This window comes from Paramormyrops kingsleyae, chromosome 9 (assembly GCF_048594095.1).
Source record: "Paramormyrops kingsleyae isolate MSU_618 chromosome 9, PKINGS_0.4, whole genome shotgun sequence".
NCBI lineage: Eukaryota > Metazoa > Chordata > Actinopteri > Osteoglossiformes > Mormyridae > Paramormyrops > Paramormyrops kingsleyae.
Window position 1 is genome coordinate 34,411,588 of NC_132805.1, and position 17,451 is coordinate 34,429,038.

Here is a 17,451-nt window from a genome sequence, read left to right on the forward strand (position 1 = left end):
TCAGTCTGTTATCTGGTATGAAAGTTCACGGAGTATGAAAGTTTTAACGCAAAACCTCTTATCAGTTCATATATATATATATATATATGTTTTGTTCCACATTCATTTCCACTCCTTTTCACTCTCGCTAATCTCCAAACACAACAGTGTTTCCCGGTTAGTTATTGACATATTTATTTTCCCTTACTCATTTTTTTGCTTTAGACGGCTCTAAACCGGTTTCCCAAAACTATAATTTGATCACGAATAATGTAAATTGACTAGGTGCGCAGAAATCGGAATCCTGACTGTCCCGTTTCCCCGATCAGGGTAAGCGGTTAGAAGACTGATGTTATGTGTATCAGATGTGGTCGTTAATCGAAACTGCATTGATGTACCCGGAGTAAACCCGCACGATCCTTCATGCAAACTCCAGATATAGTCACAGCGGAGGCGGGATTCAGGTCCCCAGCCGTGCACGTATGAGGGGATTCTGCTGAACACCGAAATCACACGTTTTATGTTTGCCAGTAACTGTCTACTTTAAACGTATAGAAGATACAGTACAAACGTATAGAAGTACAGTACGCTGTCGGCTGGATTGTACCATGGCCACCTGGGTTATTCACTTACGCGTTGCATCTGAAAGGTTTCGCACAGAGTTTTGGAAAATTGTACGCACCATTTACCAAGTCTTTTTTCATTTACAGAAACGAACTTCGGGTGTGGTTTGAATTACAGAAATAATTCTTTGGGACGATTCCAGAAAAAAGCACCTTTGTCACCCCATGTAATGATCGAATTATTGTTTATCGGTTCAAATAGTATGGGGAGTACCGGGCCCCATATCGGTCCTTGTCCGCAGATCAGCGGCTGGCGGCGTTACGTCGGTCATCAGTACATGTTATTATAAACCATCTTATTTTTCCGGCAGACAAACCCCTGTTTAATTAAAACGTTACTGTTTAATTAAAACTACGTACACATGCAAATATGTTAGCTTATTAAAGTGCTCAATTGCTACCGCATAAATATGTTACATCAACTAAGGGGTATTACCTGGCCTTGGAAGAAGATCCTGACCCTTTTAAAATGTATCAACAGAGAATCTTTGCCTTTTTAGTTAAAATATATCCATCTTCCTATCCTGGTCAGTGTCCCGAGGTGGGGTCTGTCACACGTGGCCCGGGGTACAAGGCTTAGGTGGAATGCCAGTCCATCTATGGACACATGCAGGGATGTATTCATGTTAATATGGTTAATGTATCGACTTTTAAAAGTATTTTTTATAGTAATAATAATAATAATGATATCTGTAATAATATTTCTACAGGGAATGCAAATTCAAACCGATAGATTAACATGGCATGACTGGGATTACTTCAGTACCTAATGCTGTAGTTGTTGTGGCCCAAAATCTTAGTCTTATCTCAGATAGGTTCTGATGTCCAGGCCATTATTTAAATAGGGCCAGAGTGCTTGGGGTGGCTGCACACACTCTGCCCCTCAGCTCACTCCTACGTCTGTCTGCTGACACGAGCGTCTACACGAGCGTCTACACCAAGCCAGCATCTCACTTTCGGATGCAGTCAGTTTCCCAAAACAGTCAGTGGAGAGACGTCATATTTAAGTATCAATAAACTTTATTTCAGGTAAAACGTCAATGAACAACATTTACAGAAGGACATTACATCTTCCATAATAACATTATTACATAGAGCTTGTTACAAATAATATAATCACTGCTCAGCTAACCGACTACGTTTTTAGCATTTAAAAAGTGACTGATAACATTTCTATGTTCCAAACCCCTTGTCAACGTGTTTTTCAGTGCATCATATGGAAAAGGAGAATATGTAATCGAAGCCTGACTTGGCATTCAAAAAATTATATATATATTTATATTTTTATATATATATATATATATATATATACGAATCCTGTGGTTGATAGATTGGAAGGAACATTCGTGACCTGAAAAGATATACATTTTTAACTTTGAAGTATCACTACTGTTACATTGTCCACAGGGGTACATCATCCCCAGTATATACAACTGAGACAGTTTATAACAAAGTTAAACAAAATGATTAAATATTCACAGATGATCATAAGTACCGATTCTGCACTGTGTGCCACTGCTCGCTCTTCATTTTATACAGTATACCTATTTATAAATATATAACAACAGGAAAGAGAGGCAAAGCGAGAGCTGATGGCCGACACTGAAACTGCCTGTTCAACTGTCACAGTGCTGTTATCAGATGTGCAATTATATTGCAAGTCTCCCACATTTTCAGTTATTCCTTTATTATTCATAGTTTAAAAAAAAAAAAAAAACGCTTAGCAGATGCCTACTATAAAGCAAGCCATTTAGCTCACAAATGAACTCCGCAACCCATTTGGTCAGCTGGACTTCTATTACCTCAATGCCTGAATCCCTTGTTGAGGGAAACGTATTTGGAAGCACTCGAGTCCTCTGGTAGACCATGGTGCTTTGCTGCTCACAAGAGGACAGTAAAGGACTACAGATAAGACATAAGATTGCCATACGACATACTTGCATGCTTAAAGTACTTGAATGATTCAGTTGTTAATACTGTCTGGAAGTCATTCCGAAGTGTGATGAGCGCGTCCTGATATATGAGGCCACTGGGCCTCATTTTGTTATGTACACACCGCTATGAGAACTACACCGAAATGCGCCAAAGTTACTTCAAGTGTTTTCTATCAGCTGCAAATGAGGACTTCCAGTTGCGGCTACACTACCACACCACGTCCTGCACGACTGCAGCGAATGTGTTAATGCGGTTACTGGACGACGCAGGCTCCATGCAAAGTGATTCTTCGTTTAGCTGTAATATTGGGGAAAGAAGCGTATTCAAGTGCGCTCGTTAGCAGAAGACTCCGCGTGGTAGATAAACGTGCCGACTGACTTTTCTCGTTTCATCTCTGTTCGTCAGGGTTGATGCTCAGAGCTAATCCTAGCAACAGCCTCAAGGCAACATTAACTACTGGTATATAACGGCCTTTGATATTATCCTCCTTTACGCATTTCTCTGCGAACTCTGTATGGTTTTGGAGGCAATGGTTAGATGGCTGATGACATCAGCGCAGCCCATCAGCGAATGAGGTCATCTGTCATTAAAAGCCACGCAAAGACAAAGTTGGCACTCAGAAAAGTCCTGAAGGACAGCCAAGTCAGCGGCAGACTGAAGGTGGTGTCTGCAATCTGACCCTAAAGCCTACCGGTCCATGCGTGCAGGTCCCGTGTGTTCCTCAGTGCCCGCTGATGTGAGCAGTGACACAGAGATACCATGTTTCCATAACAATCCATTTCTCCCGTACTCCTCATTAACAGTGCAGAGTCATATACGTTATTAAACAACGTGCCCTTTGACACAGTCAAGATATTATTATCGCTTGATAAAGGTTTCCATCAGTTACAAATGGCTTTGAATAATTCTGTCTTACAGCAACGCAGTCCACCACAGGGAGAGAGTCGGTGTGTCAGTGAAATGGAGAACATCGAGGTTGGTTATCTACCTGTTCTCACATTTACTACAGAAAATCAGTTTAAGTACAACTTTGTTGTCTTAATGGGTAGTGCATCTGTAAACCTTTTCAGTTCTGAACTTTTTTCTTCTGGGGTAAATAGTTAAGAAGGTTCTCACATCAGTGTCAGCACTGCCCGCGATGTCACCGTCACCATAATCATCGACAGCACTGAAGACTGATGTTCAGAGTCTAAGGCCTCATCCCAAAATCACGTTCAGCACTATTAGACCATGAACCGCTGCTTCAGTGTGGCGGAGGCAAGGTACAGAGGCAGAGATCTTGGTAAAAACTTTGAGGCAAAGGTGTGTGGGAGGAGCCAAAGGAAGACCACCCAAGTCCCTTGATCCCGCCCACCTCCTCAGCCAATAAAATATGTAGAGTTTCTGTTGTGGCTATGAACCCTGATGTGGAAGACTAACTGAATCCAATACACTTTTGTGGTCATTGCTAATGAAATTTTGCCCTGACCTGACCTCCCTGGATCGATTAAGGTGGAAGAAACACCGGGGGACAAGTTAAGCCTGTTGATTAGTTTGTTATGTTCTTTAGAATCGGTCCCCTGCAGGTTAAAACTCCAAAGATCACTGTCCCATCTCCTTTGAAGGTTGAATGGGATTTGCTTAATAACAGGCAAACTGAAAACGTAGCAGGTCACTGCGGCTAGATGCTCCCTGTACTGTACCCTGTACGCAGTAGCACCACTGCGTGTCTATTGCCCATGGTAGTTTCACGTATACACACAGCGAGAGCATGTCAAGTGCGAGTGCGTAATGTCACTAAGAATATATTGCAAGTATCCTTGTTTCCCTGCAGTCGCAGGTCACGGCCGGCAACAGCCCTGGACAAGCGTATCTGCATGACGTATTGTGCGAAGTGCACGATTATTTATTGTTACCATATTATTACTGCTGAAATTTCAAACAAAGATCTTGTAGGAAACTTTTCAGACGGTCCCTGGCAACATTCTAAGACGAGAACATTAAAAATCCACCGGTTCCTAGATTTTTCCCTTCAGCTATTTACCCTCCACGACCACCATCGCCCCCATTTCCTGCTTCTGATGTCTTACGGTGTGGGGGGCAGGGGACGGGGGGGGCTTTCTCGTCCAAATACCCAGGTGCAATCCCTCCAGCGGACTCCCAATACAAAAGAAGTTATATGTTAGCATTGTCTGGAAATGTTTACCTACTGAATGCTAAACCACAAGGGGGAAAAAAAACATCACAAATCACAGCCTCACTGATTTAGGATTTACCGCGGAAACAAAATAAGAACTTCACCTTAAAGACAAAAATGAAAGCGGAAAGAGATGGGAGTAGCGTGTCCGTCCATGCATGAGTGTGTCTGCGAATGATCTTACATATTAACACATCAACATCCTTCCAGGCCGAACTGAGTCTGAATGGACAGATGAACACAGATGAACATTCACTTAAATGTAAGGAGACATAGTTCTAATGATTAACTAGGAAAGCACGCTCAAACGCATGCGCCCGTCAGGTCGTCAGGGGTCGAAGCGTGTCCTCCCGCCAGCCGTGTTCCTCAAAGCAAACGGGCACCTGAATGAATCTGGCGCTGTTACCTGGCCGGGGTGTGACCTCCATCGACCTGCTGCTCAGCGCTGACATCTGCAGGACAGGATAAAAAGACGACATTCCACACTGAGCCGGGAATTCTGGGAACTGAAAACGCTTTATGCAGTTCCACTTTGAGTATTCAATGAAACATTTGTCTGTACGGGGCCCACAAGAGACAGGCTGCAGGGGAAAAGGTGGCCATGGGCACAGCGAGACTCTGACAGCCCAAAAGGCTCAGCAGCTGCTTGATATCTCCTAATAGGAAACTATTAACTGGGAGCATCTCTGGTTCTTACAAATGCTGGGGCACACCGTGGGTGGGATGGCAGAATAGCAGGAACAGGCAACTTACAGACACCAAATTCTGCAGGAGGAACATGGGAAGAACATGCAAACTCCACACACAGAAGAGGTGGGATTTGAACCCCTAAGGCACGGGGCAAATATGTTCCCCAGTGAGATTGTGCTGCCTGTTGACAGCAGGAGGCAGTTTTTCAAATTGAGTCCTCGGGGAGCCACAGATAGTCCACGTCTTTTCTCCCTCCCAGCTCCCTGGCAGACAGTCGACATTCTTGCTCCCCCCCAGCTCCCATAGCAAAAACACGGACTGCTGTGAGCCCCTAAGGACCAGATTGGGAAACACTGGCGTAAGGAAATCATTGCACCCATAAATTCTCATGATTACATTTACTCATTTTTCTGAGGCTTTTATCCAAGTCAAATTACAGTAGATGTAAGGGTTACAATTCATATATGCTCCCAGAGATTGGAACCCACAACCTTTATGTTTTTAGCACATCGTTCTGTTTACCCGCGAGGATTCAGCTCTCTGTTGAGATAGCAGGAGTGTCTCTTTGTGCCCCTTTTCTCAGTTACTGATTCATACCATGTAACTAACACTCACTGTTCATTACCAAGCCTTAAAAAGCATGTTTAGTCTTAATCTCACATGCTGATTCGCAGAAACACCTCTTTAAAGATAAAGAAATCAGTCCCGTTCAACTCAGTCAAGTAAAATTTATCCATCCATCCATCCATCCATCCTTTTTCAGACTGCAGTGATGAATAATGGATACCAGGCTGTGTCATCTCTCTGTTTATCACCTTGGCCTTTGGAGTTGCTGTCCCGGGGGGCTGGCGCGTTTACAGAACCGGAATAGGGGGCCGCTGAGCGGGCGCTTGCTGTCTAAGCCATGGGGGGGGGGGGGGGGGGCGTTTGAAGAGATAAGGCAGCCACTGATCTGGACCCCAGCCAGACCGCCTAGCCGCAGACAGGAAGCTTCCTGCCCCCGCGAAAAAGCCCCCGGAGCGCGTGGCCCCCCCAGGGCCGGACGCCATGTGGCGCAGCCTCTCGTCTCCGTAGGCCGTGTCTGTCTCTCCCGAAAGGCGACAGCCAGCACAATATGGCAGTAAAGGGCGGTGACGGGAACAGGTAGGGGAGATAGGAGGGCTTGGATGGACGAGGGGAGAGGTGGAGCGGGGCAGGGGGCTGGAGGAGAAGGCAGGACCCCTGTCCGCTGTCTGATTAATGGCATACTCTGTGGTCTGGGGCTGCAGGGGTGGGGGGTCTTGAATGGGGCAAGTTCCCCCTCTGGGAGGCTAATTACAGCAGATCCTGTCTGTTGAGCCCCCCTCCCACGCCACGTCTTTGGCACGGGCCAGGCCAATGGGGGGTGGTTTAAAATACACTCTCCACAGCTGCATCAGGACCCTGAAATTTACGCAGCCCTCAAAAAGACTTTTCTGTGTGTTCAAATCCGGGTACGTTGGTATGTTGGTATCTTCTCATTGGCTGCTTTCCATACAGCCAAGTCGTATTTCTCTGTTTTGTGGTTACTAATGAATTACCAAACTTATTACACACCCACACCGTCACAATGGACGTTCAGTGCACTTACCAAGCAGAGTGTGACAGCACCATTGTCAACCAGAATGCATATAATCCTTAAGAAAACTTCACTACACCCTCTTCACACTTAGATCACCGCAGCGGCTCAGGCGAACCAGATGCTATTGTGCTGGTTAATCTGCCGCCTCTAACCTCCGATCACGTGTCCAAAATCAATGGATAATGGAGTAACGCCTGCAGACCAGCGGACAGGACTTTGGGAACCGCTGTCCAAATGCAACGGGATTTTCTGAGCTTGTAGCATGAATAAGGGCAGAAAGTGGTTTCTGTGCGCCTGGGTGACACTCACAAAGAGGATTCCATTCTTTTTGTTCTTTTTTTAACGTTCCACACGACTAAGGAGAATGGTTTTGTGCTTCGGTTCAGTACAGTAATGCTCCCTGAAAAAAGGCAACAATGGAATTTGTTCTTTTTGGGGGCTACGGCTTAGCGAGAACAGATGTCGGGGTTCCGCTCCGAGGTGATCAAAGCGGGCCCCACTGCTAGTGCCCAGATGGAGTCCGTGGGTGGAGGAGTGAGGCGGGGGGGCTCGGGCAAGGGGGCGGAGCCGTCTCCGGTGTGGCCAGCTGTTCTTGGTTGTCTCCGCTGCTGGCTTTGCCCCAGCTATACAGGCACTTTCAGGGGGCGGGCGTGCGCTACCGCCCAGAGCTAACGCTGGGCCCTTTCAGCGTTGCGGGGGTGGGGGGGGGGCGCTCAGACTGAAGGCAACTACTGAAGAGGACCCCTCCTAACCCGCCTCCTTGCAGAGATCTGTGTTGTTTATTAATTCAGTTTAATCTCGTTTATTTTTACATGCTGTCCTTCGTAGCGCAATTTCTGCGGGAAACGGGGGACGTATCAACAGGTTAACAAGCTCCGGAATAAACCAACAGGAGTAGCAGCACTATCAGACAATCAGAAAGCCTTGAATATACAGTACTGTGCAAAAGTCTTAGGCAGGCAAAGAAACTGATGTTTAGATTATCCTCGTGTTGGTGTAAAACTATGATATTATGCCTGTCAAAGTGTGTCAGCTTAGCCATTTCAGAACCTCTGCTAAAATCACCCCAGTATTTGCAGCGACCGTCCAGTGCAGCCATGTATTTTTTTACTCGGCCACTAGCATACCTCATACAGCTAGTCAATCTGTCACTGACTTTTTAAACAAATTAATTTAATTATTTAATTGAGCTGTTGGTGAAATTTAACAAAATCATGGAACGGCTGAGGTGCCCCTGAGGAGAGGTTTGGGAACTGAAGCGGTGTTCATCTAGCCATCCAACTAGATATCAGTAACTTTTTAGAAAACAGAAGAAATTATTACTAGTTTTTATTGTGTTACTCTTAATTTGCACATGTTCTAATGTTAAATTGTGTTTTTTGTTCTAAGCCAAAGTGCACTTGCTACCCAGATAAACAGCTTTAAACATTTCTTTGGACAGCCTAAGACTTTTGCACAGTACTGTATACAAATTTAATATAATCCATCCATCCATCATCCATACATGCTTGTTTTATACAGGGTAATGGGGGTCCGGAGCCTATCCCAGAAGCTACGCGTGAAAGGCAGGGAACAACCCAGTGTGGGGGCCAAGCCACTGGGGGGCACACACACACAGACCATTCACAAAAAATATATTATATTATATTTCAAAATGTACAGAGACCAGAAGACAATGGGGCAGAGAATTTTAACAAATTTTTTAAGGTCTATGGGTCAAGGTATATAAATTCATAATAATATATATGGGAGTGGCCAAAATGATGTAAACAGCACATGAAGGAGGGTATTAGCTTTGGAATAACTAAATCATGGTTATAATGCCACTTCAAAGCTGAGCAATAGTACTGTAGGTTGGCTGCCAGTAGCAGTGTGGTCTGTCTGTAAAAGAGGCCTGAAAATCGGCACTTTGACATGCGAGTTTCCAAAGCGATATGAGGACAAATATCAGAAAAAACAGAGCAGCCCGGGGCCTGAACTGCAGGTGTGTCGGTCACACCATGTGCCTTCTGGAAGAGTCTCAGAAGTCAAGACAGCACAAAAACTTCACGTCATGAGCTCCGGAAACCGAGGTCTCATATAAATCCCAGTGCATCCCAAAGACCCCTGTAAGGAGTGTGAAGCCTGCAGCAGAGAGCCGCAGAATGCAGTCACATGGCCTGATGCTCACTGCAGATACTGCCATTGGTGGCAAACCGGCTTGCATCCTGCTGTGGGCATTACAGGGGCCACTTGCGGGATTCACTGCACAAAACCATGATCCCCTATGTGGTGACATCGTAGAAGGTCTTCACCCTTCCTTTGAGTGTTGTGGGGGCTCTGTGTGGGTGACTATCTGTCCCAAATTAAAAAAGAACTACCAGAAAAAAGCTACCACAATTTAAAATAACCCCCAAAGGAGCATCGGTCAAGGCACAGCCTGCTTCCCTCGTTTAGAAGATGGACGGATGGTTCTGGATCCGCTGAGCCACCTGCAGTCATTACAATGTACAATGGAAATGCTTCTCGCGGGTACCTCTCATGTCAAGCACATTGTCAGTCACTGAAATGCACGCACAGAAAATTAACTGAGCTGAATTGAAAAGGTCTGCCAGCATCCCTAGCCACTACTCCCCCTATAGGCCAGAATGACTTCTGGCAGGTCAGGGATATACATATATACATATATACAGCCAACAGCCAACTAAATGCAGCATTCTCTCAGCTAAAGATGTCTGCCATCCTAACAAGCCCGTTTGTAAGTGTTAAGGGCTTTGAGCAACTTTAATTAAAGACGGCCTTATTTTACATTTCTAAAGCAAAGGTTTCATTAAAACTCCCCGCAGACTCGCATGCCATTAAAACTTTTCGGTCATTAAACCTGGAATGCGGTGTCAGAATTAATGCGTTGCCGTGGCCACCATTAATTTAACGCATCGTTAAAATGGGAAATTGCAGCCACTGTAACTGCAATCCTTAATAAGCTCTTCCGACAGACCACTCTACATCCACTGTCACTGTGCCCCTCTGGCGCCGATCCAGGGCCCCCCTGCCTGGTTCCCCGTACTTCCTGGGGTTGCCTCCAGGTTCACTACAGCCCTGTTCTGGATAATCAGTTAAGGAAAATGGATGGATGATGATGAAAACAACCTCCAACCAAGACAGGGTCACTGTAACCCTGGAGTCTGTGCCAGACAGCACAGAGTACGAGGCAGAGGGCACAGGACAGGATGCCCATCCACCACAGGGCATCTACAAGCACAATACACACAGATTAGAAACATCAGATCACGTACTTAAACTCCTATATTTCATGTAAAGTCAGGCACAGGGCGTTCTTTAATTTCACCTGCAGTGGGCATAGACGGAAGTTAAAGAACACCCTGGATACGATTCCACGGCAACAGCAGGAGCTCTGGCCGCACAAGCTCGCTAAATCTGTTTAATTACAAGAGCATTAGCGCAGCGAGCAGGAATCACACGCATGCTGGCTAAATCCGCATTCTGCTTAATTATTACGCCTTTGATAAGCCGCCAAGACCAGTCTGAGGTTAACGGAGTGCCCCGAACGTAAGAATTTGTTAGTCAGGAAAAGTGTGTTTGGAAAAAAAGTTTGCGGAACGAAACAAAAGGCCCTCAAGGTCATTTTCAAGGTTATTTAAATTTTTTTCTGGAAATTCTTTCCTGGTAAAAGAGCATTTTGCTTTTGGGGACGCGACCTTCTGGTGTTACAAGCATGAGAACAAACATGGGAATGAAACAGAAAGAGATACTGGCGAGTGACATCACGGTTTCCTCATTTCTGTTTAAGCGAGTTGGCAGTTTGCCTCCGGTGGATCGTCAGTGAGCCCAACACCCGAATTACCAGCACGGCAAAATGAAACCTTTCCCTGAGGGAGGTCACATGGGGTAGAAAGTCGCAGCTGAATCTGTGCACTCTTTTTAACAGAAAACAGCCCGGGGAAGAGTGTGACATCACAGTTACTGCGGACCAGAATGCTTTGCAGGTTCTGACAAATGGTGATCAAACTTTAAAACAGAGGCATCGTTATATCTGAGGAGGAAGTGAGAATACCTTAATGCTGAATATTTCTTACCTTAAGATTGAACGTCTAGCACAGGCCACACCAGAGGCATCCAACAGAAGACTAGACAACAATTTTGCTGTATTTACAGATTAGCTGAATGGACACAGTAACACTGACCGCAGTGATGTTTGTACCTAAAGTATTGTGAGGTCAATACTTTATTGCTATGTATTGCTACGGAGACCCATGTGTGTCGATCTGAGCATCACGCACACACACACACATGTGCACACACGCACACACACACATGTGAACACACACACACATGTGCACACACGCACACACATGCTTTTCATTTACTAACATGCTGGCAATTACAGCTCTCCCTGTAAAAAAAAATCCTCTTTTGTCAGCAGCTGCCTGGTTATCCCTGCCGTGAAATATTCTAGCTGTAATAAGCGACAACGTCGAGCGTTTGCTCCTACAGTTATTTCGACACGAGACGGGGTCAGGAGTCGGGGATCAGACGATCTCGGCTGCCATGTGCAGAGGTGCAGTACAGACGTGTAAAATGTGGCCCCCCACCGCGGAGGGGAGGCCCAGAGCCGGCTGCGCTGCCCCCAGGCGGGTCCATCTACACCGGTGTCAGCCTGAAACGTGGTACTAGAAGCCGGACAGTGTGGCTTTCTTTCATTGGCTCCCACTCTTCCTGTCTGTTACGTTTTCCAGTTTGATTTTGTGTATAGTGCACAGAGCTCCTTCAAAGATTTACCATGAAAGAAACTGGGCGTCAATGTAAATCAGCTTCATAAGAAAACCACCCGCTGCTCACAAAGGAGCTGTGCTACGCGGAGATGCTTCCTGGTCTCATTCAGCTTGTTCCCATCACCTTTGCATGGCGTCGGTCCCGCTAGTCGAACGTGCTGCCCAAAGGCTCGTATCCGGCGGAGCCCCCCAACTAAGATCGCATAACCCAACCTGGTTGGGAGAGAAAGGGTCATGACATGCGAACGCCCCCCTGCTGGTGATTATAGTCTGAAACGTGATACGTGTTATAAAGTACGAGGCCCTCCCACAGAAGCGGGGGGTTAAATGAGGTATGGAAACCTTTAAAGGGTAAGTATATGACAATACCCCACATGTGCCGCAATTTAAATTCCGTGTTTACAGTATGTACTCACTGTACGTCGCATCTGTGGCTCGTCCAGGAAAGCAGACGACGCTCGTTTGCACGTGAAAATAAACGCACTCCCAAGGCTTTTCGCCAATACAGGTGGAAAAGACATCAAATGCAAATGTTTTTGTTACGTCCCATAAAAAGATTCTGGACGCCTTTGTTATGGAGGAGAATATATTACTATTTGGGCTACAAATCATTATTTGGGAACATCTGCTTTGTGAAAGGGAGATTTTTTCTGCTCCGAGGTTCTCTAGTCCTTCTTCACCACCTGGGTCTGTTTATCCTGTCCTCTATTTGTCCTTCCACATCATTTTTACGCGTCGGTTGTGATAAAGCATGATGTTTTTCCTTCTCCTTAGAAAGCCCAACATCTGTGCTCCCCCCTCGCCCCATCCCCGTTCCTCTCCAAGGAGGAATGACAAAGTGTTTTTGCCGCCCGAGTCAGGATGATGGAGCTGATTGTGGAGGCCTGGCCCAGTCCCATCCCCACAGTAAATCACACCCCTACATAAGCGCTCCCCCGAGGCTCCCCTCATTTCATTAGGCAGGTCCACAGGAATAGGGGAGCAGCAAAGTGTGACTAAGGGCGGAGGAGTATCCACCATCTATCACGAGCCGCGTGCGATGCGTGAGAAATGCATTACGTTAGCCAGAGGGGCGCCGTACAGGGGGTCCACTGGGCAAATAACCTGTACGGTGATATAAAGAGGAACATAACTCATAAAATGATACTGCTGCCTTCGGGAGGAGCTTCTATGCTCAGCATACGGTGCCTCTGGGGCAAGCGGAGTTAAGCAATGTAAAAAACCATGGAGATTTATAACAGGCCCTATGTGAGGCCTGGTAATCAACGCCTGTTGCCCAATTTACTTTCAAAGGAGCGCGGTCGAGCTGCTCCTCCGGGGGCCGAGAGAGAACGAGCCCGCTGATATTCCATCAGAAGTGCCACATGTCGGGATTGCCCCGGCTGAAAGTCAGCAGGCCGAAAACTGCCAAGAAAAGCAAACTCACCTCGTCAGGTTTGCATTCGCTCCTTGTTCGTAAAAGACAGATTAAGTAATTGCCACATAAATAACTTAATAGCTCATCATGCTGCACAATGTTATCGGGCGGGACAGGCCATCCGTCACTGGTGTGCGGCTCTGTAAGCGCGTCACCCAGCCAGTTCACCGTCACGCTCATTACGGCAGAGAGCTGGGCCTCTCAAACCCAGGCCACTAAGCACAATATCAGCCCTGTCCCCATTCACCTGGAATCAGGCTGCAGCTCCTGAAGTGACCAGCCATGTGACACATGACTGTGCAATGCCATTGGTCTCTTAAACCATGATACAGCATCATACCATAAGAGATATAAGCACGATGGGAAATTATAGTACACCATGATTATGCCTGCTCATGCAAAAGCTTGGTTTTAACGTTTTTGTTCCAGGGGACTAATCTGACTGTCATTACAGAGTGACTTTTTAAATGTACCATCTCACATCCATCCATTCATCTATCCATCCATCTTTCAACTGCCTATCCTGATCAGAGCATCAGGGAGGGGGGGGGCTTGGGCCTGGAGTCCATCACAAGCACGGACGGCAGTCCATCGCAGGGCACAAAAATGCACACCATGCACAATTTAGCGATTCCAAATACCCCATAGCTATCCTGTACGAACTGTGGGAAGAAAGCAGAGTACTTGGAGGAAACCTGGACAACACAGGAAGATATCGTTCCAAACACAGAGTGAAGATGCGACAGAAACCCTCAACCCTGGAGCTGTGAATCATCAGGCCGTGCTCAATGGAGACTACAACACAGCACTCAGTCATGAGAGAGCCTTCACATCCGAAAATCAGTGCAACGTGGTGTGTACAAAGGAGAAAAGGTTCTGTTTATGACTGCTTTGGTCTTTTCCTGGTCCATCTGGGTAAGATTCTGCTCACGCAGAGCAGCTAAACCGTCCGCATCAGCAACCTAAGGACCATCTACGTAGCTTGAAGACCGGGAGGAGATTTACGATAAGCCCCACTTCCCTGCCCGCCGCATGGATACAGACGGCCATTGTGCTGCAAACCAAGACGTGGGGATTCCCAGGTGGCCCAGGGAACCTCACACAGGGAATTTCTGCAGAATTGTAGAATCACAGGGAAAACTAGCCTTTGAAGATGTGCAGTGCATGCAGGGAAGAGGACGATGAGATGGGTTAGCAGGCATCTCTCCCAGCTGGCTCTCCCAATTTGTCATCCCTCAAGATTCCTTCCCCCCCCCCCTCTAATTCTGGTTTTGGCTCCAGCTGATTGAGACAGTTCTTCATCGTTCTCAGCCTGCTGGGGTGTGTCTCTGGAACGCTCCCACCCCGTCGACTGGCCCATGCTCACAACACGAGATGCTGCAGAAGGGACATCTTTGAAGTTTTATTTGACGCGATGCTCTTTGCTCTATGCTATCTCTGGCTAGGAGATGCAGAGGAATACTTTGAGTTTTACTGGTGGGAACTTGGTGCATCGTAAAGATTTAAAACCTCTGAGAATTGGAGTAATCTAACTGACAATTCTTCTTAAGTTCTTTTTTTATACATTAATGCAATGAGCAAATGTTAATTCAAGTCACTCAACTAGCTCAGAGGAACAATGTTTGGGACAGTTCTTTCAAGGTTGTGTGTGGGGACGTTCATATACATTAAGCCTGTATAACAGGGGTCTCCAACTCCGGTCCTGGAGAGCTGCTGTCCAGTCGGTTTTCTATTGTACCCGGCTTCTGATGAGCCGCGCCAGGTCTCGGGTCAATACCAGGAACAGGTGTGGCTCATCAGAAGCCAAGTGAGACAGAAAACCTGCTGGACAGTATCTCTCCAGGACCAGAGTTGGAGACACCTGGTGTATAACAAATCAGCTTTACCTCCTCCACTGACCAGAGAAGACTGGTAAGGTGCCACCATCATGGTTAGGGCACTAATACTTTCTTTATACTTCATACCTTGACAGGTAGCTGACATTATAGAGTACAGCTGACATCCCATTCGGAGTGTCCCCAGCTGTACAATGAGCTTCCTGACTCCAGGCTCATAACCCTAATATAATCGGTAATGGAAGACAGATGGATGGATGGATGGATGGATGATATAGTATGAAACAGCTTACTTTAAAAGTGAATAACATCTCCATAGTTCCCAAAGATTTAAAAAGTAAATTGCAAAGAGTTGCACCAGGAACATGAAAAATACTCATGAAAGTATAAAAGGGTCCACATGTCATCCGAGTTTTTACTGGTATGTATGAAGTTCTGAAGCAACTTAAAATGTTAGCTTATTCACAAGCATAATTCAATCAGCCATCAAAACTACAACCGATGAATGTCTCATTCCGCAGATATTTCAGCTGATAGCATTTTAAAACCAGATCATTTGGTTTCTATTTAGGCAAATCGAATTCCCAGAATGCACATGGAGCATGAATGAGGCCGTCTCATGTGCAGAACCTCAGCATTCACTCTATGGTGGGGAGTTAATAAACTGTTTCACTAGACTAAAATTAACTGTTGTCTCTTTGGAAGTAAACAAGTTGGACAGCGATAACTACCCTCAAATTACCCAGTTCTTAATTAACTTGTGGTGCCTTCCCGTGCAGGGACTCCTGTTTGTGGGCAAATTCAATTTCCACACCCTCATGCGCAGCCCTACAAAGTGTGTGTGTGTGTGTGTGTGGGGGGGGGGGTTCCCCCTTTTTCCCTTGTAACCGGGGGCTTTGTTTAAAGCTGCAGCTTTCTCCACACATGGCGAGCAGCTGAGTGTGTGTGCGTGCGCTGATGTGTGTGTGTGGTTTGGAGGGAGCTCAGCTTTCGGTGTTCCACACGCAGGACTCCGGCAGAGAGGCTGCTGGGATACCCACATGTCCGGGGCTGGAGCCTATCTGTCGCAGGCCTGTCTGACACTGCGGCGTGCATAGGGTCACGAAAGCCATGACACATGCAAACCCACTCACCCCCACCACACACACATGCAATGCTGAAACACACACACACACACACACATGCACACACACACACTATCATCAGATACAAAGAGTTACTATTTTATCATTGGTAACCACTTACAGATGACAGTTTCCTGTCTACAAAGTGATGAACACCCACAGAACACTTTCAAAAAGCAATGCGGAGAAATGGTGTTTTTTTAAAAGTAGGATTTCCTGTTAGGATGACCTCTTTCTGTCCCCTTAATTCTGTAAATCCCTATAGAACTATAAAAACAGATTGAAAGTAATGGTTATTTATTAGTAATTCTTCATAAGAGTTTCGTAATGGACAGGGTGAAGTATGTCATGAACATCATATACCCTAATCAAAGAAAACCTCTTTGGTCAATACACCTGTCTCTTAAGGCTGGATGTGCATCACCAAATGTTCTACTGAAAAGCCACTGAGAAGCTTCCATTAGTAGGCATGGTTTACCCAGCGGGAAATCCCGGTACTCCCCAGACTCGCCGGCTCCTCCTCGTTCCTCGTCCCGCCATGTTTGATCTCGGTTTGCCTTCAGAGCGACAGCCTCAAGGCCGGTCGGTGGAAATTTAATGTTCTGGCCCATTTTCGTTCGTCCTCTATTTGCAGCACAAGTTTGCCGGAAAAAGGTTTCATGCTCTGGCCAAAAGTATTTTGTTTCAGGGGGAATGTGCTGGAAAGAGAAGCCTGGACGCTTTGTTCTATGGGAGACGTACACGATGCGTTGAGTCACTGGGAAAGGGAACGAAATATATTTCCCAGATTTCTCAGATGAAAGTCAATGTAAGACAGCAAGAAGCATAGATGCTATCAGCACCAATGTGTCTTTCTCCATGGACAGGCAATGAACAAATAATTGAAATATCTACTTTGAGTGGATCAAAAATGCAGGACGCTTGCAGGGACATCCACTTGACATCCAAATGATCGCAGTATCATTCCAAAGACGCTAGAAAAAAACCCCTCCCCCCAAATCAAGAAAATAAGCAAACAATAAAAGTTTTGGCTAGAGAACCCATTCCACGGGGTGGGGGGCCAAGTGTATGGGAGGCTCTGCTGAGCGTAAGAGACCGCAGACCAGATCAAAGGGGTCCGAGTCCACCGGTTCACCGGAGGCACGCTGACGACTGACCGCGGCCCCAACCGGACAGACAGACTCGCGCGACCAAGTCGATGCTCACGTCAAACTCCCCCTGAGTTCCCGTAATTCTGTAAAGGGACAGCTGATGACATCTGCCATCGCTTATCGCCGCTGCAATTAGTGCATGTGCCGAC

At 46.3% G+C, this 17,451-nt stretch overlaps 1 protein-coding gene across 3 annotated transcripts in view; it reads right to left on the reverse strand.

Moving 5' to 3' along the window:
- Positions 1-1,604: 1,604 nt before the first annotated feature.
- The window catches only part of LOC111844341 (cyclin-dependent kinase 14-like), a 102,591-nt gene continuing 86,744 nt past the window's right edge, over positions 1,605-17,451 (reverse strand). For all 3 annotated transcript variants that reach the window (XM_023812732.2, XM_023812752.2, XM_023812743.2), the window contains one exon: positions 1,605-5,165. The gene's annotated coding sequence lies outside the window, so the exon portion shown is untranslated. The remainder of the gene's footprint in view (positions 5,166-17,451) is intronic.